The sequence below is a fragment of the Narcine bancroftii genome, chromosome 1, assembly GCF_036971445.1.
Source record: "Narcine bancroftii isolate sNarBan1 chromosome 1, sNarBan1.hap1, whole genome shotgun sequence".
In the NCBI taxonomy this organism is placed as follows: Eukaryota; Metazoa; Chordata; class Chondrichthyes; order Torpediniformes; family Narcinidae; genus Narcine; species Narcine bancroftii.
Window position 1 is genome coordinate 463,610,706 of NC_091469.1, and position 22,849 is coordinate 463,633,554.

General features: G+C 45.5%; 1 long non-coding RNA gene across 1 annotated transcript; it reads right to left on the minus strand.

Moving 5' to 3' along the window:
• Window positions 1–3,047: 3,047 nt before the first annotated feature.
• On the minus strand, window positions 3,048–22,805 carry LOC138753763 (uncharacterized). The gene is made up of 3 exons (XR_011351414.1): window positions 22,731–22,805; window positions 17,940–18,107; window positions 3,048–3,272 (listed from the first exon to the last, which is right to left on the minus strand). It is a non-coding gene; the product is annotated as an uncharacterized lncRNA (long non-coding RNA).
• Window positions 22,806–22,849: the final 44 nt, after the last annotated feature.

The following is a 22,849-nucleotide window of genomic DNA, read 5'->3' on the forward strand; positions in this document are numbered from 1 at the left end:
AAATTCCTCTTACTGGGATCCAGTAGCTATTCCTAGCGCGCTTCCTTAACGTCCTCCCGTCGTTTGTTCTCAATGCCTCTTCTCGGATATCACTCGCTTCATCCACTGACCAATCACCCGTCATCCGTGAGTCCAGCTGAATCAGCCGGGGTGCACCTACCCTCATCGTCGGACACTCTGTCAGTGGAGGGAGTGGGATCCCGGACGAGTCCCCATTTGTGAGAAACTGAAGTACCTTCACAGAAATTACTCGAGACAAAAATTGAGAACAAAGAACATTTATTATACAACAATGGAAAGTTGGGTGCTTCCCCTTACCCTGGGAATACACACACACACACTGGGGCTCACCCAACTTTTATACAGTTTATTTCAGTATATAAGTACCCTCCCCCTTACATTCTTCTGCCTCCTGGATGAGTTTGGCATTAGGCAATCCTGTCTGCCCATGCTGTTTCTGTGAACTTGGAGGATCAGGGGGTATCCTGTCTGTGTCCCATCATGTCATTGTCCTTATTGTCCTTATTCACACCTTCCCAACCCTCAGGGCTTACTAACTCTTATACGCAGAACTTGCTAATTCTGTCTAAGGCTTACTAATTACATATGCGGAACTTGCTGACTCCGTCTAAGGCTAGAAGATCCTTATCTTATTCAGACTAACTTTACTTCCTACATTCTATTATCTACCCTTATCCTATTCATACTGGCTTTATTCATTACACATATATCCATACTAGCTTTCTTCATCTCTCATATTTTTATATTAGTTTTACTCATCTCTCACAGCAGCAAATGGCAAGGTTCGTGGATGAATACGCCCTGATTCACAAAAACAAATTTTACAATAGTAGGCCTTTTCAGAAGGTTAATGTGCAACAGACTAGTGTTACGAGCCCAAAGGACCCCAAAACCCACCAGCAATAAACATTCACCAAGACAAGTGGCTTTCAAAGCAAGTTATTTTTAATCAATTTCAAACGGGAAAATAGAATCAAACTTCAACTTAAGTCTATTCTTATACTATACTCTATACTAACCCAAATTACCCCCTTCTAATTCTAAGTGCATGTGTATGTAATGTGCGTAAATTCAAGAAAAGTTCTTTGGTTCACATTTCAATCTTACTTTTCCTTCTTCCAAGTTTTCTGGTTGCAGGCAATCACCATACTGTGCACAGAATTTAACATGTATAAAATTCAACAGGCTTGGTGCTTGAAAGGTAAATGTTTACTGCTCAGGAAAGTTCTTGTAGGGTTTGCAGAGAGAGATATTTGTTGCTCCAGGATTTCCACAACTGAGGTACCACAGGGTCTCGCTGATGAAACTTGCCACATCAGGGTCTTCTAGATGGTAACCTTTTTCTTCAAGCTTCCACAGAGTTCCATTCCTTCCTCTATTTCAAGAGAAACATCAGACAGATAGCACGTCCAGCCATCTACTGCTCTGGGACTCGCTTTCATCAGTTTCAAACAGTTTTCCCTGGATTGCACTTTCAGTTACTTGTCAGTGTTCCAAACACTGACTGACTGACTGACTGAGCTGATATGTCAACTCTCTCTCTTTTCAAACTCCAAACAGAGCATGTGACTCATGTTTTGCAAAACCCCCACCTTCTCCAGCAAAAAACAACAGGAGTTCTTTCTTCTTCTGAAGTTGTTATCTTAGGTAAACAATCCACCTTTCTGTGAGCACTTTACAGAAAAGGGTACTAGATAGACAGCATGACTCTAGCAAGACAATGGTCAAGTATTTTATGAAGTCAGTTCAATTAACACCTACTTGTGGAAGGTGCTTACATTCTCCAGAGATCTTGCAATGTGTATTCTTCAGTCTTTCAAATAAGATCTGTTTAAAATGTGTGTAACCTACTCTAAATCTTATAAATTCTCCCCAAATATTAATCTTCTTTCTTCTTTGGCTTGGCTTCGCGGACGAAGATTTATGGAGGGGTAATGTCCACGTCAGCTGCAGGCTTGTTTGTGGCTAACAAGTCTGATGTGGGACAGGCAGACACGGTTGCAGCGGTTGCAAGGGAAAAATGGTTGGTTGGGGTTGGGTGTTGGGTTTTTCCTCCTTTGTCTTTTGTCAGTGAGGTGGGCTCTGCGGTCTTCTTCAAAGGAGGTTGCTGCCCACCGAAATGTGAGGCGCCAAGATGCACAGTTTGAGGCGATATCAGCCCACTGGCGATGGTCAATGTGGCAGGCACCAAGAGATTTCTTTAGGCAGTCCTTGTACCTCTTCTTTGGTGCACCTCTGTCACGGTGGCCAGTGGAGAGCTCGCCATATAACACGATCTTGGGAAGGCGATGGTCCTCCATTCTGGAGACAAGCCATGAAAGACTTATTTGTATACAATATGAAATATAACATAATCCGTCACAGTACCTTGATGAAAGGTACAAGCCTGAAATGTTGGTTATGTACTTTTACCTTTGCTATATGAATTACATTAAACCTGCTGAGTTTCTCCAGCATTGTGTTTTTAGTTCCACAACAGACTATCATGTTTTACTTCATTCTTAAAAAGGGACATTGTACTCGAAGACAACATTTTCATTCCAGGATGAAGATTGTTAAGTGTTTCAGGACATATAAAAGCATAGAGAATTTACACAGAAAATGGAAATCAATGTCCCAACAATACAAATCCAGTTCTCGTGGAAATTCCAATATTCTTTTATTTTAATTTTTGGTTCATTTTGGGGAACATTTAACTTTTTTTTTAACTTGAGCTCTGCAAAATTGGACAAGTTTTGTTATTGAAAATATTTAAATTTGTTAATCTTTATAAATTGCAGCTAAATTAATATAATGATAAATTCAGGCTTAGCTTTCATGATTTCTTCATCAAAATCACCTTTGGTTCCCGCTTCTGAACACTATTTATCTTCTGGCCTCTTTCATACCATTGATGGTTGTATCTCACCAGTAAAAAGTTTGAAAGCCTCATTATGCCTTTTTAGAGAAAATGAACATGAGACTTGCTGCTGGCACCGACCGAGTACAACTGATGTAATGAGAAATTACAAGTTTTTTAATGTTTGGTTTTATTTTTAATTGGCCACCGCTAAAAGATCCTTGAAGAAAGGCTTAAGTCCAAAACGTCAGTTATATATCTTGGCCTCCTGATGCTTCAAACTTGCTGAGGTCCTCCAGCATTTCTGGGCTTGTTCCGCAATTGTAGCATTTGCAGGACTTTGGTGCTTCACAAAGATTCACATCGAATTTACCTGATAAATAATTCCAAAGTTGTTGCATTGTTGGGCAGCCTGTTGAAAGAGATTAGCCTGTAGATCATCATTTTGTAAATCATTCCATCGCTAAAGGTATCAGATTTCAGTCCGTCCTCAATAACCCCTGGGATTGGTGTCAAAACTGTACGGGTGTTGGGATTGTTCAGAGTGGGACATCCTTCAAGTGTTATGTGGATGGCGGCCAATAATAAAAAATGAACCTCAACTTTTTCACTGAAGGCAAATTTTACATATTGCAACATATTTTAAATTTGCAACAATTGAAGTAAAGAAAATGGCAAGGTCAGAAATCCATATGGGACTGACCAACAATCCACAGCTAAAGGTCAGTGCTTACAAATCAGTCTCATTTCAGAAATCTCATCTTGATATTCATTAACACTATTTGAGAGAAACTCATTTCTATTCATTACCAATCATCAAACCATGTAATTACATGAAGGAATTTTAATATACATAAAAAGAAAAAGCAGAGTCTTGTGGATAATGTAACTGGAGGAATGAGAATTGTTAATGAACAGAATCATACGTTACAGCAGCTCCAGGATCTTCCTTTTGGTGCATTCTACACATGTTTTCATGTATAGATTTTCTCGTTAAAGTCTGGTTTGGATGTGTGAACCCCATCTGCAGTACACAGGATTTTTTTGAACTTAGGTTTACACTGTAGCAGGCCCGATGTGGATCTGTTTCCGTGTTCACGTAGTCTGCCGGGGGAGGTTGTATGCACACCAGCCCTTTGTTGATCATTGTTGGGTCTGGCAGGAGTCGGAGGAAGAGGAGATACAGGAAGCAGAAGCGCAGATGCTGGTCCGGCATATTAGACAGGCTTAGGAGACAATCATACAATCCACTGCTACCCAGTATTTTTTTTATCAACAAAATTACCAACAAAATTGATGAATTTAAATAGAAGATCTTGGCATACAAACTCATTGAGGACTGTTATATTCTGTTTGATGCACGATCAATTGCACAAAGACTGAAGCTGCTAAAACTGAAGGCTTTTATTTGGAAGAGATGGACATCATCCCTGTATTGATTGCTCACACTGATCTGGACTCGAACTGGGGGCAGAGTTGTGGCATGCTAGTCTTTGTGGGGAAAAAAATGGGAGGAGGCATGAGCTGGCCAGTGAAAGCAGGGTCAATCAGGAAAGGTCATGTAATTTACATATGACAAATATGTACAATAGAGCTTTCACCACTTTCACCCCCTCTTTTAAAAGAAAGTCCCAGTGTGTGTGATATGGTCAGCTGACTCTTATAAGTTCAGTCTGTTTGGCAGTCTTCTTTGGTGTAGTGACCCACGAGCCCCCGTCTGGGGTTCTGTAGTGGTTTCTGTCGGTTTCAGCTGATCCTTCCTGGTTGGCCTGGCGGGGATATTTGGCTGGGCCGAGGGGGGTAGGGGTGTGTGTGCTGACTGTTAGGTTGGCAGGGGTGGTGAGGGTTGGGAAGTCGGCCCTGGAGAGCTGGGAAAGGGCATACCTGTCCACTGGTTGGGAATCCAGAAGCTCCTGCTTGTGTCAGGTCCCGGATAGATACCATGTCCTCGTGCCCATCCAGGAATACTGCATAGGTGTACTATTGATTTTCATGGAGCAGCTGCTCCCTCTTGACCAGAGGGCCAGACTTATGTGTCCTCATGTGCCTATGGAGTAGGACAGGCCCGGGGAACATCAGCCAGGTGGGGAAGGTGTTTCCCGATGCCAATCTCCTGTGGAATGTAAACAGTCTCTCATGTGGTGTCTCGTTGGTGGCCGTAGACAGGAGGGACCAGATAGAGTGAAGCACTGCTGGGAGGACCTCTTGCCAGTGGGGGACGGGGAGGCCCTTGGACTTCCAGACTGTGCTGTTCTCCCACTCCACCTAGTCATTCCCTTTGGGGTTACAGCTGGTGGTCTGTCTAGAGGTGATGTTCTTACACAGCAAATATAGACGAAGCTCGTTGCTCATGAAGGACGAACCCTGTCGGTGTGGACGTTAAAGGGGTATCTGAAAATGGTGAACAGATTGCTCGGAGCCTTTATGACAGTAGCTGCTGTCATGTCTGGGCAAGGGATGGCAAAGAGGAACTGTGAGTATTCATCGATGATGTTGATGGACCATGGAGGGTAGGGGTCCATGTTTAGACATTCAAAGGGGTGAGTGGCCTTAATCAGGTGTGACTGGTTGGGCTGGTAGAAGCATGGTTTGCACTCTGCACAGACCCAGCAATTTGGGGTCAGCAATCTGATGTCCTCACTGGAGTAGGGGAGATTTCAGGCCTTGATGAAGTGAATGAAATGGGTGATCCTGGGTGGAAGAGGCTGTCATGCAGTGTCTGCAGTCGATCCACTTGCGCATTGGCGCAAGTCCCCCGAGGGTTCATTGAGCTTTCCTGGCCGGTACAGTATGTCATAATTGGAGGTGGAAAGTTCGATTCTCTACCTCAGAATTTTATCAGTTTTGATTTTACCCCACTGCTGATTATTAAACATAAAGGCCCATTAGCCAGTCAGCAGGGTAAAATGCTTTCCGGTGAGATAATATCTCCAGTGCCGTACCACTTCGACAATAGCTTGGGCCTCTTTCTTGATGGAGGAGTGCTAGATCTCACGACCATGGAGGGTGGGTGAGAAAATGCTACAGGCCTGCCCACCTAGTTAAGTGTGGCAGCCAAGGCAAAGTCTGACGCATTGCTCTCCATGTGGAATGGGATGGATTCGTCCATTGTGGCCTTTGCAATATCAACTTTAATCCAGTTGAATGCCTCACAGGCTTCTGCTGACTGGGGGGAAAAGATGGCCCTAATGAGGGGTCGGGCCTTCTCCGCATAACTGAGCGTAATAAGAGAAAAACCCCAGTCACCTTTTCAAGGACTTGGGGCAGTGGGGAAGTGGAAGTTCTAACAGGGGGTGAATTCTGGTCCGGGTCAGGGCCTATGACTCCATTCTCCACAATGCAGTCTAGTATAGCTAGGATGAAGACACACTTCGCTGTGTTATATGTCAAATTAAGGCATTTTGCAATGGGAAGGAATTTCTGGAGGTTCCTATCATGGTCTTGCTGATCATGGCCATAGATGGTGACATTGTCGAGATATGGGGAAAGTGGCCTGCAGCCCATGTTTGTCCACCATCCGATCTATCTTCCTCTGAAAGACTGAGACTTCATTCGTGAATCTATAGGAAACCCTCAAGAAATGGTAAAGCTGGCCATCCACCTCGATGGCGGTCTACTGGTGATCTTCATGGAGAATGGGGAGCTGGAGGTAGGCAGACTGAAGGTCTATGGTGGAGAAGACCTTGTATCGTGCAATCTGGTTGACCATGTCAGCTGCAAACAGCAGGGGATTATGCATCCAGCCTAGTGAACCTATTGATGGTCTGGGAGTAATCTATGACCATCCAATGCTTCTCCCCACCTTTTACCAGCACTACTTGGGCTCTCCAAGGGGCTCATTCTCTGTTCCATCACCCCCTCAACGAGAAGGCCTTTTAGCTCTGATTGAATGAATGCCCTGTCTCTGGCACAATATCACCGACTTTTATTGGCAACGGGCTGACAGTCAGGGGTGAGATTGACGAACAGAGGTGGAGGAGAGATCCGGAGCATGGAGAAGAACGCATGTTCGATATGGTGATTGGGTTTGGTGATGATGGTTAGCCACGTGGTGAGGCCCATCGTACTCCATGGTGATGCTCTTCAGGTTACACTGTAGGTCTAATCCCAGAAGGATGGTTGCACAGAGCTGTGGCAGGATGAGGAGTGCAAATTCATGATATACCATGTCCCAGACAGTGTGTTACTGTGCAACTGCCACAAATTTTTGCTGAGTAAGATTTGGACGCCATGAGTGCTGTGAAGTGTCTGGGTAAATGAAGCTTCCACTGTGAAATAGGCAAGCGGTGGGTTTGGCCATTTACCTGAATGTCCATCATGGATCCGTAGAATTGATGGGGTCTTTCCATGGTTACTGATGCCAGTGTTATTTTGTGATCTGAGGAGTTCCGTTGGCGGTCCAGAGATGCCAGAGATGCTGACCCCCATGGCATGCAGGTGGTCCCATCATGGTTTGCCAGAAGAAAAATGGGAGAAGACTGAAGTGACGTCATCACAGACAGCTGGCTCTGTGGTGCATGTGTGTGGCCCTCCTAGGTCCCTGGAAGGGATGGCATCGAAGGTGGCTGCTCCCTCCATGCATGCGGTGCTGCTGGAATTCAGGACTAGTTTGGACTTGCAGACATTCGCGAAGTGTCCCTTCTTCCCGCAGTTGGAGTAGACGACGTCCCTGGCAGGGCAGCGTTTCCTCAGATGCTTAGCCTTCCCGCAGAAGTAGAACGTCGTGTGGTCGCTAACAGCAGTTATGGTCAACTCAGGACAGGAGGGGCTTGTGATCTCACCTGCCAAGATGACAGCATGTTTGTGGAGAATAATTCAGTGTTGTGGATGGCCACCTCTTGAGTGTTCGCCAGTTCAATGGTTTGAGGTAGGCTCAGTTGTCTCTGTTCAAATAACCTCTGTCTCACGTAGTCGGAGCAGATGCCTGTTATGCAGGCATCCCTGATTAGCAGCTGTGTGTGTTGTTATGCACTCACAGCCTGGCAGTTGCAGTCCCTTGCAACTTCCTGCAGGGCCCTTGAAGGTTTCTCTGGGTTTCTGCCTGCGTGAGTGGAGTACGTGCTGTGCATAGACCTCGTTCACACAAAATTTATACTGGTCCTTCAGGGTGTCCATTGCAGCTCCCTATGACTGGCAGTCCCGGACCATCTGGTAGACTCAATGCCCGATGTACGTGTATAGCAGATGGAGCTGATCCTCATCGTCCTGGATCACTGCTGCAGAAGCTGTGAGGAACTTTTCAAAGCAGCGGTGCCAAAGCCCGAACTTTTTGGTTGCTTTGGGTTTTCTCGGGTTGATTTCCAGGTGATCCAACTTCATGAACTTGTCCATGTTCCAAACATCTTTCAAATAAAAGTGACGCATGATCAATTACACAAAGACTGAAGTTACTGAGACTGAAGGCTCTTATTTTCAAGAGATGTGTTGGTCACATTGACCCAGACTCAAACTGGGGGCAGACTTGTGGCATTGCAGCCTTTATGGAGAAGAAAGGGGAGGAGCCATGATCTGGCCAGTGAGAGCAGGGTCAACCAGGAAAGGTCGAGACATTTTCATATGGGATGCAAATATATGCAATAGTGGTTTAACCACACTGTTAATAACAGAGACATGGCTAAATTCACTTATCCCAGATGCATCAATTGAACTAGTAGGCTGATCGGCATTTTGTTGGGATAGAAACAAAGACTCTGGTAAAAACTAATATATGTATGTACTTATAACCATATAACCATTTACGGAGCAGAAACAGGCCATGTCGGCCCTTCGAGTCTGCACCGATTCACCAGAACAACTCCACTAGCTCAACCCTCCCGCTCTTCACCCATAACCCTCCAACACCCTCACCTCCATGTACACATCCAACCTTCTCTTAAATGACAGAGGGACCCTGCTGCAACTATCTCATTTGGAAGATCATTCTGTTCTGCCACCACTCGCTGTATGATAAAGCATCCTCTAATATTTCTCCTAAAGTTTTCCCCCCTTACCCTTAACTCATGCCCTCTTGTTCCAACCTTCCCTGCCCTCAGGGGAAAGAGTCTGTTTATGTCCAGTCTATCTAGTCCTTTCATAATTTTAAATACCTCCATCAAGTCCCCTCTCAGTCGTCTACATTCCAATGAATAAAGTCCCAGTCTCCTAACCTTTTTCTGTACTCTAGATGTTGTAAGTCAGGCAACATTTTTGTAAATCTTCTCTGCACCCTCTCCACCTTATCTATATCTTTCCTATAATTTGGAGACAAGAACTGAACACAATACTCCAAACCAGGCCTCACCAATGCCTTAAACAGCTGCAGCATCACTTCCCAGCTCCTATACTCTATACTATGATTTATGAAGGCCAGCAGACAATATGCCTTCTTAACAACCTTGTCTACATCGGAATCCACCTTCCATAAACTCTGTACCATAACCCCCAGGTCCCTTTGCTTCTCTGCATGCCTCATTGCCCTCCCCTTAACTGCATATGTCCTATTCTGGTTATTTTTACCGACATGCAACACCTCACATTTGTCTACATTGAATTCCATCTTTCAGCCCACTCTTCCAAACAAACCAAATCCTTCTGTAATCCAAGAAACTCTACCTCACTATCCAACACTCTCCTTTTTTTCATATCATCCGCATATTTGCTTACCTAGTTAACCACACCCTCCTCTAAATCGTTAATATAAATTATAAACCACAAGGGACCCAGAACCAATCCCTGAGACACCCCGCTTGTCACAGGCCTCCAACCTGACATATAGTTGTCTACCATGACTCTCTGCTGTCTATCTTCCAGCCACCTCTGAACCTGTGTCACTATCTCTCTACTAATTCCTAGTGATGAAGCCTTCCTTATTAACCTTCCATGTGGGACCTTATCAAAAGTCATACTAAAATCCAAATAGATCACATCCACCGCTCTACCTTCATCCACCATTTTTGTCACTTCCTCAAAAAACTCAACAAGGTTCGTCAAACATGACTTTCCTTTTACAAACCCATGCTGGGTGCCTCTAATCAATTCCCACCTGTCCAGAAATGCATATATACTATCTTGAAGAATATCCTCCATAAACTTCCCCATCCTCGAAGTCAAACTTACTGGCCGATAATTACTTGGCCTACACCTACTGCCTTTTTTGAACAATGGAACTACATTTGAAACCCTCCAATCCTGTGGTACCACCCCCTCCTCCAGTGATCTTTGAAAAATCACTGTCAGTGCCCCAGCTATTTGTCCCTGACCTCCCTTAAAGTCCTGTAAAATATCCCATCAGGACCAGGAGACTTATCCACTTTAATTAACCCTAGAAGCTCCAAAACCCTTGCTTTACTAATCCCTATCCTCTCTATAACTAAGCCCTTTGCCTCTCTTATCTCGTATAGCCCAATGTCCCTTTCCCTCATGAATACGGACAAGAAAAAATTGTTCAACATTTCTCCCATCTCATACGGTTCCTTACATAGTTCACCAGTCCCATCATCCAGTGGACCTATTCTAACCTTAACCCTCCTTTTACTGTTCACATATCTGTAAAAACCCTTAGGATTCACCTTTGCCTTATTAGCTATGGACACCTCATACCTTCTTTTTGCCTTTCTAATTTCTCTCTTAAGGTTCTTCCTGCAATCTAAGTAATGACCATACATCTCCTCAACCCCTTGTTTTTTATATTTAGTATTGATCTCCCGCTTGTCCCGAACCAACTTCTTAATTTCACCAGAAAATCACAGCTCTCTCGATCCTTTAGTCTTCCCTTTTGGCCTGACTGGAACATAAAGATCCTGTACTCTCAAAATCTCACCCCGAAATGCCCTCCAAATTTCCTCTATATCCTTTCCGGCAAAAAGATCAGCCCACATAACTCTCTGCAAATCCCTTTTCATTTCTCCAAATCTGGCCTTTCCCCACTCGAAGGCCTTCAGCATCGGACCCAACCGATCCCTTTCCTTCATTAAGTTAAAACTAATGGACCCATGAGCACTGGATCCGAAGTTCTCTCCAATGCTCACCTCCATCACCTGACCCATTTCATTCCCAAACAACAGATCTAACACCACTCCCCCTCTAGTTGGCGTCTCAACATATTGCTGCAAAAAGCAATCCTGAACACAATGCATAAATACTAAGTCATCCTGCCCTTTTACTGACTGCGTTTCCCAATCTATTTTTGGAAAATTGAAATTCCCAACCAACACCACGCTATTTCTACTGTACATCTCACCTATTTCCTTGCACATTTGCTCTTCTAGTTCCCTTTCCCCATTTGGAGGCCTATAATATTCCCCATAATAGTAACCTCACCCTTCTTATTTTTCAATTCTACCCACACTGCCTCCCTCGATGAGCCCTCCAGACTATCTTGCCTCAGCACTGCTGTAATATCCTCCCTGGCAAGTAATGCCACACCTCCCCCACTTAATCCACCAACTCTGTCACATCTAAAGCAGTGAAATCCTGGAACATTTAACTGCCAGTCACAACCTTCCTTCAACCATGTCTCGCTAATGGCCACAACATCATAATGCCACGTGTCAATCCACACCTTTAGCTCATCCAGCTTCCTTACTATGCACTTTGCATTAAAATAAATACCTCTCAGGGATCTCCTACATCCTACCTTCTGCCTTTTCTCCTCTCTATCATTCTCACGATTGTCACTACATCTTTTTATTACTTCCTGCTGTTCCTCCCTCAAATTATTTAAACATGCCTCCTTCCTTAGCCTACAAACCTTCTCCCTGCTGTCCTGCTTAACTTGACACCCTGTCTCCAACCATACTAGTTTAAACACCCCCTGACAGCCCTAGCAAATTCCCCCACCAGGAGACTGGTCCCTCTGGGATTAAGATGTAACCCATCATTACGGTATGGGTCCCATCTCCCCCCAACAAAGTCCCTATTGTCCAAGAACTTGAAACCCAGTCTCTTACTCCACCCCTTTAGCCATGTTTAACCTCCACCTAATTCTATTTCTGCCCTCACTTTCACATGGCACAGGAAGCAATCCAGAAATTACACCCTTAGCGGTCCTCCTCTTAAGTTCCCTACCCAACTCCCTATACTCATTCTGCAGGACCACTACCTCCTTCCTTCCAACATCATTGGTACCAACATGTACCACAACCTCAAGCTCCTCACCCTCCCCTTTTAGGATGCTCTGCACACACATAGTCCCATCGGGTTTTCCTTATCGCATCCAAAAAGACCTCTGTCTGGCCTCCTAACCATTGAATCACCTATGAATATTGCCCTTTTCCTTTTATCCCTAACTTTCTGGGCCACATAGGTTGACACCACACCTCTGCCCACCATAGTCTGACTATCCACCTCCTCAGTACTCAAGGTGGAGCACTGATTTCTGAGGATATCAGACTCAGGTGCTTGCACATGAACCTGACCCCTCCCTTTCCTCCTCCTAATGGTAACCCACTGCCCCTCCTCCCATGGCCCCTGTGCGACCACCTGCCTGTAGCTCTTGTTTACGATAGCCTCATTCTCCCTAACCAGAGAGAGGTCATCAAGCTGCAGCTCAAGTTCCCTGACTTGGTCCGTTAGACGCTGCAGCTCAGCCCACTTTGTGCACACTTGGATGTCCGGGACTTCCCACATGTGACATTGAGAGCAGAAAACTGCCCTCACGCTCATCCTGCCTCTTTCTTCTCACACCTCATTAAATTAACCGTGAATGTCTTACCTTTAGTCCAGACATGCTCATCCTCAGCCTGTGCTCACCTAAGCCTCTTGAGCCAAAGCCTCAAGGACCCACTCCTTCACTATGCCACAAGCCTCTCAAGCCAAAGCCTCAAGGACCCACTCCTTCATTGTGTCACAAGCCTCTTGAGCCAAAGCCTCAAGGACCCACTCCTTCACTGGACCAGTCACTAACTGGGCCGCTCCTCGTTGGCTGCCCCCTTATACTATCATAGTCATTCTACTTACACTACCATCTCTTTTTCTTTTCTCTTTGGCTTGGCTTCGCAGACAAAGATTTATGGAGGGGGTAAAAAAAGTCCACGTCAGCTGCAGGCTCGTTTGTGGCTGACCAGTCCGATGCGGGACAGGCAGACACGATTGCAGCGGTTGCAAGGGAAAATTGGTTGGTTGGGGTTGGGTGTTGGGTTTTTCCTCCTTTGCCTTTTGTCAGTGAGGTGGGCTCTGCGGTCTTCTTCAAAGGAGGCTGCTGCCCGCCAAACTGTGAGGCGCCAAGATGCACGGTTTGAGGCGTTATCAGCCCACTGGCGGTGGTCAATGTGGCAGGCACCAAGAGATTTCTTTAGGCAGTCCTTGTACCTTTTCTTTGGTGCACCTCTGTCACGGTGGCCAGTGGAGAGCTCGCCATATAATACGATCTTGGGAAGGCGATGGTCCTCCATTCTGGAGACGTGACCCATCTAGCGCAGCTGGATCTTCAGCAGCGTGGACTCGATGCTGTCGACCTCTGCCATCTCGAGTACCTCGACGTTAGGGGTGTGAGCGCTCCAATGGATGTTGAGGATGGAGCGGAGACAACGCTTGGTGATAGAATCTGTACTATCACATTCACCCCTTCTTTGAGAACCGACCCCGGGGTGATTGAAGGTTAGGGGCTGAACCGGTCAGGGGGCCTGACCATCCGGCGTGACCGCTATGGTGCTGGGATTGGGATTGCCGGAGTCCTGTCGTCGGCAGGCCATTAGGGTGCGGCCACTGCTTCACTCAATTCCCCAACGGTGTTGTCAACAGTCTGGCCTGAGCTGGTGGGGTGGTGCTGGTCCCTCTGTTCAAGCACATGACCTGGGGGAGAAGGAATAGGGGGAGGTTGGATTAAAGGCACTGCTATGCCTGATCCAGTTTGGGCTAGGTCCCTTTCCGAGACTGTGTCCTCCCGTCCGTCCAGGTACTCAACGTAGGCATAATGCGGGTTCGCATGGAGCAGAGTCACTCGGTCAACCAAGGGGTCATTCTTAGAGTACTGGACATGGCGTCGTAAAAGGACTGGACCGGGAACCGTGAGCCATGCCGATATGGTTGTACCCAACTCGGATTTACTCGGGAAAGAGAACATCCTTTCATGGGGGGTGGAATTGGTCGCGGTGCATAGGAGGGAGCGAATGGAGTGTGGGGCACTAGTGAGCACATCCTGCCAGTGAGAGGTGGGGAGACCTTTGGACCGGAGGGCAAGCGTAACCGTCTTCCAGACGGTGGCATTCTCTCTTTTGACTTACCCATTACCGCGTGGGTTATAGCTGGTGGTCCTGCTTGAAGGAATACCATGCTCCAGAAGGTACTGCCGCAGCTCTGCGCTCATAAACGAGTACCCCCTTTCACTGTGGATGTAACTGGGTTATCTGAAGATGGCGAAGATGCTGTGCAGGGCCTTTATAACTGAGGAGGCATTCATGTCCAAGCAAGGCACAGCGAACGGGAAATGGGAGTACTCGTCGATGGCCATAAGGATGTAGGTGTTACAGATGGTCGACGATAAGGGCCCCTTGAAGTCTATGCTGAGATGCTCAAAAGGGCGGGTGGCTTTGATGATGTGGGTATTCTCTGGATGGAAGTGAGGCTTGCACTCAGCGCACACTGGGCAGGCTCGGGTCATGGAGCGAATCTCCTCGACCGTGTAGGGCAGGTTGCGAGCTTTGACAAAGTGCGCAAACCTAGTGACCCCTGGATGACAGAGCTCCTCATGGAGTTTCTGCAGCCTATCCAGTTGCATGTTGGCGCAAGTACCTGTAATGGAAGATTCTAACCTGTTTTTTTTAAACTTGCAGCTCTGAGTTCTGTAAGGCTGAGAACCTGCTTGTGTTTTAGAATCAGCAGACATAAGCTAAATTCCACCAAGGGGCCAGAGATGCTGTTATCTGACGAAAGGACATCTGTGTACCAAGAACATTTAATCTTCTTGCTTGTTTTGGCCACAGACTGTCAGAGGCCTAGCCTTGATGCAAACTAAACCATTGTATTCAAAGTGATCTGAAAATTATGTTATTCATTAGAAGCCTAGCATGCTAGCTTGCTCGCTTATCTTTCTTGCTGTGCTGGGAATAGGTGCTTGGGTAAGCAGTTTTTGGGTAATATAAGCCATGGTCCCGCTGCTGAAGTTTGAGACTCTCCGAGAGGTGGTAACATCTCTCAGCAAGAAGAAGAAGAACTGCTGGAGTCCAGCCAATGTCCCGGTCAAGGGAGGTGGAGAAGCTGCTACCGGCACCCTGACAACCTACTACAAGTGTGCAGTCGTTGCCTTCCTTCAGCAGTTGGGATCAGTCCAAGCGTTGATAAGTATAGTTGGGAAGGGCTTGCATATTGTAGTGTGAAATCAGCTTTTGAATTTGTAATAAACATTTGTATAATCTGAACTGCTCTCGGTGTGTGTGTCTATTTTCTTTCGGTAGCTCAAACACTGTGACCAATCTAAAACGAACAAAATGAGTGGTACAAGTTTACCCAAGACAATTCCCAAGACAGTACCACTGGAGAGGGCATCTCGCGGGTCGTTGAATTTACCTGGCCGATACAGTTTTCTTTGGCTTGGCTTCGCGGACGAAGATTTATGGAGGGGGTAAATGTCCACGTCAGCTGCAGGCTCGTTTATGGCTGACAAGTCCGATGCGGGACAGGCAGACACGGTTGCAGCGGTTGCAGGGGAAAATTTGTTGGTTGGGGTTGGGTGTTGGGTTTTTCCTCCTTTGTCTTTTGTCAGTGAGGTGGGCTCTGCGGTCTTCTTCAAAGGAGGTTGCTGCCTGCCGAACTGTGAGGCGCCAAGATGCACGGTTTGAGGTGATATCAGCCCACTGGCGGTGGTCAATGTGGCAGGCACCAAGAGATTTCTTTAGGCAGTCCTTGTACCTCTACTTTGGTGCACCTCTGACATGATGGCCAGTGGAGAGCTCGCCATATAACACGATCTTGGGAAGGCGATAGTCCTCCATTCTGGAGACATGACCTACCCAGCGCAGTTGGATCTTCAACAGCGTGGATTCAATGCTGTCGTCCTCTGCCATCTTGAGTACTTCGATGTTAGGGATGAAGTCGCTCCAATGAATGTTGAGGATGGAGCGGAGACAACGCTGGTGGAAGCGTACTAGGAGCCGTAGGTGATGCCAATAGAGGACCCATGATTCGGAGCCGAACAGGAGTTTGGGTATGGCAACGGCTCTGTATATGCTTATCTTTGTGAGGTTTTTCAGTTGGTTGTTTTTCCAGACTCTTTTGTGTAGTCTTCCAAAGGCACTATTTGCCTTGGCGAGTCTGTTGTCTATCTCGTTGTCGATCCTTGCATCTGATGAAATGGTGCAGCTGAGATAGGTAAACTGGTTGACCGTTTTGAGTTTTGTGTGCCCGATGGAGATGTGGGGGTGCTGGTAGTCATGGTGGGGAGCTGGCTGATGGAGGACCTCAGTTTTCTTCAGGCTGACTTCCAGGCCAAACATTTTGGCAGTTTCGCAAAACAGGACGTCAAGCGCTGAAGAGCTGGCTCTGATTGGCAACTAAAGCGGCATCGTCTGCAAAGAGTAGTTCACGGACAAGTTGCTCTTGTGTCTTGGTGTGAGCTTGCAGGCGCCTCAGATTGAAGAGACTGCCATCCGTGCGGTACCGGATGTAAACAGCGTCTTCATTGTTGAGGTCTTTCATGGCTTGGTTCAGCATCATGCTGAAGAAGATTGAAAAGAGGGTTGGTGCGAGAACGCAGCCTTGCTTCACACCATTGTTAATGGAGAAGGGTTCAGAGAGCTCATTGCTGTATCTGACCCGACCGTGTTGGTTTTCGTGCAGTTCGATTCTCCACCCGGCGATTTTGTCATTCTTGATCTTACCTCACTGGGTATTGCTAAACATGAAGGAGACCGTGCGTTGGTCAGTCAGCAGCGTAAAGCGCCTGCCAGTGAGGTATTGTCTCCAATGACATACTGCTTCGACTATGGCCTGGGCCTCCTTCTTGACAGAGGAGTGTCAGCTCTCAGGACCCTGGAGGGTTCTGGAGAAGAAGGCTACCGGCCGGCCAGCCTGATTCAAAGTGGCTGCCAGTGCAAAGTCAGACACATCGCTTTCGACTTGGAACGGAATGGACTCATTGATGGCGTGCCATGTTGCAGCAGCGATGTCCGATTTGATGCGGTCGAAGGCCGCTCTGGCTTTGGTTGACAGGGGGAAGGAGGTGATCTTGATGAGTGGCTGTGCCTTGTTGGCATAGTGTGGAAAAAGCCCAGCAGCGTTTGAGTGCCTTCTGGGTGTGTGGGGGTGGGGGTGGGGCAAGTCCATGAGGGGATGCATGCGGTCAGGGTCCAGCATGACTACCCCATTCAGAGAGGACATCCAAGAAGGCTTGTCCAATGAGGACAAATGGACTTTTGGTACTGGAAGGTGCAATCACCATTGTCGTGGCCTCACACTTACACATGTTTGGTGTGGGGGCCGGTCGCTGTTGATGACTCACCCAAGTCCAAACATGCCTGAGCAGGTCAGCCAGTTGAGATTGGGGTCAGCTTCTGGGTCATGAGTGGAATACAGCCATTAGCCGACCTGCGGTGAAGTTTGTGCAGTTTGGACCGGAATGGAGTCTCACCTAATAAACCAAGGACACAACGTGTCTTGCTCAATTTAACAGTATTTGTTCTTTATTCTGTTGCAAGATTGAGCAACTCTTTTACGATGGAATTATGCTATTGGCTTCCCAATGGATTGCAGGAGCAAGAGGAACAAACATGCGGGCAGATCACAGAAAGATGTAAAAGCAACAGGGCTGATGCAATGGATGATTTTAACTTCCCCAATATTAATAGAGACAGTATCCCAGGAGCACTGTAAGGGATATAGAAGGACACTTAAGAGGGACATTAGGAAGACAAAAAAGGGCCATTAAATACCTGTGGCAGAAAAGATGAAGGAGAAACCTAAAAGATCTCGAAGTATATTAAGAGCAATAAAATACCTTCTAAAGTGTAGGCCTCTTTAAGGTGGTAATCATTGGGTGGAACCATGGGAAATTAGAAAGGTCTCAGATGGTACAAATTTTTGCCATTGTATGTTAGTAGTGGAGTGAATGAATAATTGTACATGGGGTGCCTTTCCAGAGGATTGTTTAGTCCTCTATGCTACCAACCTTCTTGAGTATTGTTCAAGTGGCACTCCTCTGGGAAAGTGGAGAATATTCCATCACACTCGTGAAATGAGCCTCGTAGATGGTGGACAGGCTTTAGCGAGTTAGGGGGTCAATTACAAGACTCTGGATTCTTTGGCTCTGACATGCTCGTATGTGGATACTAGAGTTCTGGTAAATGGCAATAAGACCAAAAGATGCAGGATCAGAAGTAGGACATTCTGTCGATCAAGTTCCAGTCTTCCCATTCCATCATCAGCTGATTTATTCTCCCACATCCCCACTCCCTGCCTTCCCCATGACTTATGAAACCATGACTAATCAAAGGTCGAAGTTCATAAGATGCAGGATCAGAAGTAGGACATTCTGTCTATCAAGTTCCAGTCTTCCCATTCCATCATCGGCTGATTTATTCTCCCATAATCCCACTCCCTGCCTTCCCCATGACCTATGAAACCATGACCAATCAAAGGTCGAAGTTCAGAAGTTCACTACTACCTGCCCTTTCACCTATCTTTGTATGATCAGAGTACACACATGACATTGCATACAACCCTGAGATTCTCCTGCAGGACAAGCAGAATTTCCACTTATCGGAAGTGCAAAAAAAAACTGCACTAAAGAAAAGATCTAAAGAAAGAAATATAAACAATTGTGAAGTGCAAACCAACAGTGCAATACAGAAAATAAATATTCAATAATGTGCAAAGTAAGAGCTGTTAAATAAGTTTCTAATTGAGTATCTAGTATTGGAGCCTGATGGTGAAGGGGTAGCAACTGGTCCTGAACCTGGTAGTATGAGTCTTGTGGCACGTATACATCTTTTCTGATGGCAGCAGTGAGAACAGAGCATGTTCTGGGTGCTCTGGATCCTTGATGATTGTTGCTGCTCTCCAACGGCAGCGTCCCATGTGGGTTTTCTCGACGGTGGGGAGACGTTTGCCTGAGATGTACTGGGCTGTGTCCATTACCTTTTGCAGGGATTTTTGCATTATACTTCCATACCAGGCCATGATACGGCTGGTCAGAATACTTTCCGGTACACATCTGTAGACATTTGACAAGGTTTCCGATACCCTGAGAAACTGCTGAGAAAGTAAAGCTGATGATGTGCTTTTTTCACAATGATATTTGTGTGTTGGGTCCAGGAAAGGTGTTCAGAAATAGTGACTGTGACATATTTAAATTTGCTCATTCCCTCCACCTCTCATCCCCAAATGATCACTGGATCGTACACCTCTGATTTTCCTCTCCTGAAGTGCACAATCAGCCCCTTGGTTTGGGTGACGTTGAGCGCAAGGTTGTGGTTAGTACACCATTCAGCCAATTTTTCAATCTCCCTCCTTGTATGGAGACTCATCACTCCCTTTTATGCAACCCCACTACAGTGGGTAACATAATCATATTTGTAGGTGGTGTTATTGTCGTACCAAGCCACACAGTCATAGATGTAAAGTGATTAGATCCGGGGGAGGGGGGGCGGTTAAGAATCCAGCCATCTGGTGCCACAGCCCTGATGGAGATCGTGGCGGAGATGTTCTATCCAATCCTTACTGATTGCAGTTATGAGGTGAGAAAATTGAGGATCTAATTGCACAGTGGAGTATTGAGGCCCAGGTCTTGGAGTCTGCTGATCAATTTTGAGGGGATGATGGTGTTGAATGCCAAACTGTAGTCTGATAAAGAGCATCATGATGTATATAGCAAATTCCAGAGGTTCACCACTCTCTGGTGAATGGGATCCTCTGCACCTGAAGTTATCCCTCTTCCCTATCATGGGAAATAACTTTGCCACATCTAGTCTGTCCAAGCCTTTCAATATTTAAAATGATTCTATGAGATTGCCAAGTCCAAGGGCTATCAAACATTCTCATGTTTTAAACCCTTTTCTCCAGGTATCATTCTTGTGTATCTTCTTTGACCCTTCTCCAATGCCAGCACATCCTTTCTCAAATAAGGAATCACAACACTGTATCCTGTACTCCAAGTGAGGCCTTACTAGTGCTTTTTAAAGTCTCCAAATCACATCCCTACTCTTGTATCCTGTTGCTTTAAACATAAATACAAATATTGCATTCACCTTCTTCATTACCAACCCAACCTGGAGGGCATCCTTTTTTAAAGTAACCTGCACAAGGATTTCCAAGTCCCTTTGTACCTCCAGATTTTGAATTTTTTCACCAGTCCAAAAAACCAGACTGCCCTTTTATTCCTTCTATCAAAGTGCATGACCCTACACCTTCCAACATAGTATTTAATTTGACACTCCTTTCCCAATTTGCCTAATCTAACTCAGTCTCTCTGTTGTCTTTCCATTTCCTCACCACTACCTGCCTTTCACCTATCTTTGTATGATCTGAAAACTTAGCCAGAAAGCCATTTATTCTGCAATCCAAATAATTAAGAAACAATGTATAAAGAGATGGCTCCAACCCTGACATCCGTGGAACAACTCTGATAACCAATCTGATCTTGGAAGCTAAGCAGCCTTAGGACTGGTCAATTCTTGGAGGGGAGACTGTCTAGGAACACCAAGTGCTGCAGGTTTCTGTGAGGAGTGCTGGACAAAGTGGTGTCTCTTTGTCTGCCTTATGGTAGACAAGAGTTAAATAATTTCATTTATATTACATTCTAAATGTAATATTATGTGACAATAATGGAATCTTTACCTTTACAACCAGCCTTTATTCCCACTCTCTGTTACCTGCCATTCAGCTAAGGCTCGAACCATGTTAGTATCTTTCTAGTCATTCCATGGGTTCTCATCTGATAAAGAAGCCTCATCTGTGACACCTTGTCAAAGGCCTTTTGAAAGTCCAAACATATTAAATCCACTACCATCTCCTTTGTCTCATCTCTTTTGCAATTTCCTTAAATAATTGCAGTAGGTTTGTCAAGCAAGATTTTCCCTAAAGGAAACCATGCTGACTTTAGCCTATCTTGTAATGCTCCTCTAGGTACTCCGTAACTTCATCCCTGACAACCGACTCCAACAACTTCCTGATCACTGATGTTAGGCAAACTGGTCTATAACTTCCTTTCCGCTGCCTTCCATCATTTTTAAATAGCAGAGTGATCATTGCAATTTCTCATGTCCTCTGAAACCATGCCAGATTCTATTGATTCTTGGAAGATCATTAATAATTCCTCCACAATCTCTGTAGTTACTTGTTCAAGAACCCGCGGGTGCATTCCATCTGTTCTGGGAGACTTATCTATCCTTTGGCCTTTTAACTTCCCAAGCACCTTCTCTCTGACGATCATGACTGCATTCACCTCTCTTCTCTTGCAAGTCCTGTTGATGTCTTCCACAATCAAGACTGATGCAAAATGCTCATTTTAGTTCCGCTACCATCTTCTTGTCTCCAATTAGAATTTTTCCAGTGTAATTTCTGTCACATCTTTGTTACTCTTAATTTACTTAAAGAAGCTTTGAGAGTCCTTTTTGATAAGCTTCTTCTTTCCCTTCCAAATGACCTTCTTAGTTTCCTTCTGTAAGCTTTTAATAGCTTCCCTCTCCTCTACCGTCCCATAATTTTTGCTTTCTTGTATGGTTTTTTATTTTGCCTTTGACTTGTCAGCCACAGTTGTGTCATTTTTTTCCCATTCAAATATTTCTTGTGTTTTGGAATATTCGTGTCCTGCCCCTCCCACAGCAACTCAAGCCATTGCTGTTTTGCCATCCTCCCTGCTAGTATGCCATTCTGATCAACTTTGTCCTGTTCCTCTCTCATACCTCTGTAGTCCCCTTTATATATTGACCTGCCTAATGTTATTTTTTTCCCTCTCCAACTACAGGGTGAATTGTATCAAATTATAATCACTACCTCCTAAGGGTTCCCGTACCTTCAGCTCCCTTATCAACTCTAGTTCATTACACAATGCCCAATCTAGAATTGCCATTTCCCTGGTTGACTCACCCACAAGCTGTTCTTAGAAGCCATGCTGAAGACTTCCAAAAAATCTTTGGGATCCAATACCTACCTGGTTTTCCCAATCAGCCTGCATACTGAAATCCCCCAAAACGAATGTAACATTACCCTTTTTACGTGCCTTCTTGATCTCCATCTGTAGTTTGCATGCCACATCCTAGCTACTGTTTTAATGCCTGTATACAACTCCCATCAGGGACATTTTACCCTTACAGTTTCTGAATTCATATATTCATGATTCTATATCTTCTGATCCAATGTCTCCACAGTCCAAAGTTTTAATTCCATTTTTTAACCAGCAGAACCACCCCAACTGCTCTACCTATTTTCCTCTCCTTCTGATACACTGTGTATCCATGGATATTTAGTGGTCTCCTTTCAACCATACTCAATCGTGACACAATGTCATACCTGTGAACTTCCATTTGCGCTACTAAATCATCAACCTTATTTCTTGTACGGCAGACATTTAAATACAAGACCTTTAGTGCTGTATTCAGCACCCTTTTCAGTTTCTTTGTTCGAAAATACTCCCATTAAATTGTTTACCTTACATTTGCCATTTTGCCGAACCGACTGCCCATCTTTTCTCACATTCTCTCTGCATAACTATATGTATTTGTGTATCTTCTGCCCTGTCCACTGCCCTTTCATTCTGGTCCCGTCCTCCTGTCAAATGAGTTTGAACCCTCCCCAACAGCTCCAGCAAATCTGCCTGCCATGACGTTTAGTCCCCCTTCTGTTCAGGTGCAACCTGTCCTTTTTCTACAGATCATACCTTCCCAAGAAGAGATCCCAACGATCCCCGAATCTGAACCTCTACCCAATGCAACAACTCCAGCCACACATTCATCTGACATACCCACTCTCACTGTTGTGTTTCATGGACAGCAATCCAGAGATTACCACCCTTGACATACTGCTTTTTACCTTCCTTCCTAAGTCCCTATATTCCCTTTTTATGACCTCACCCTTTTTACT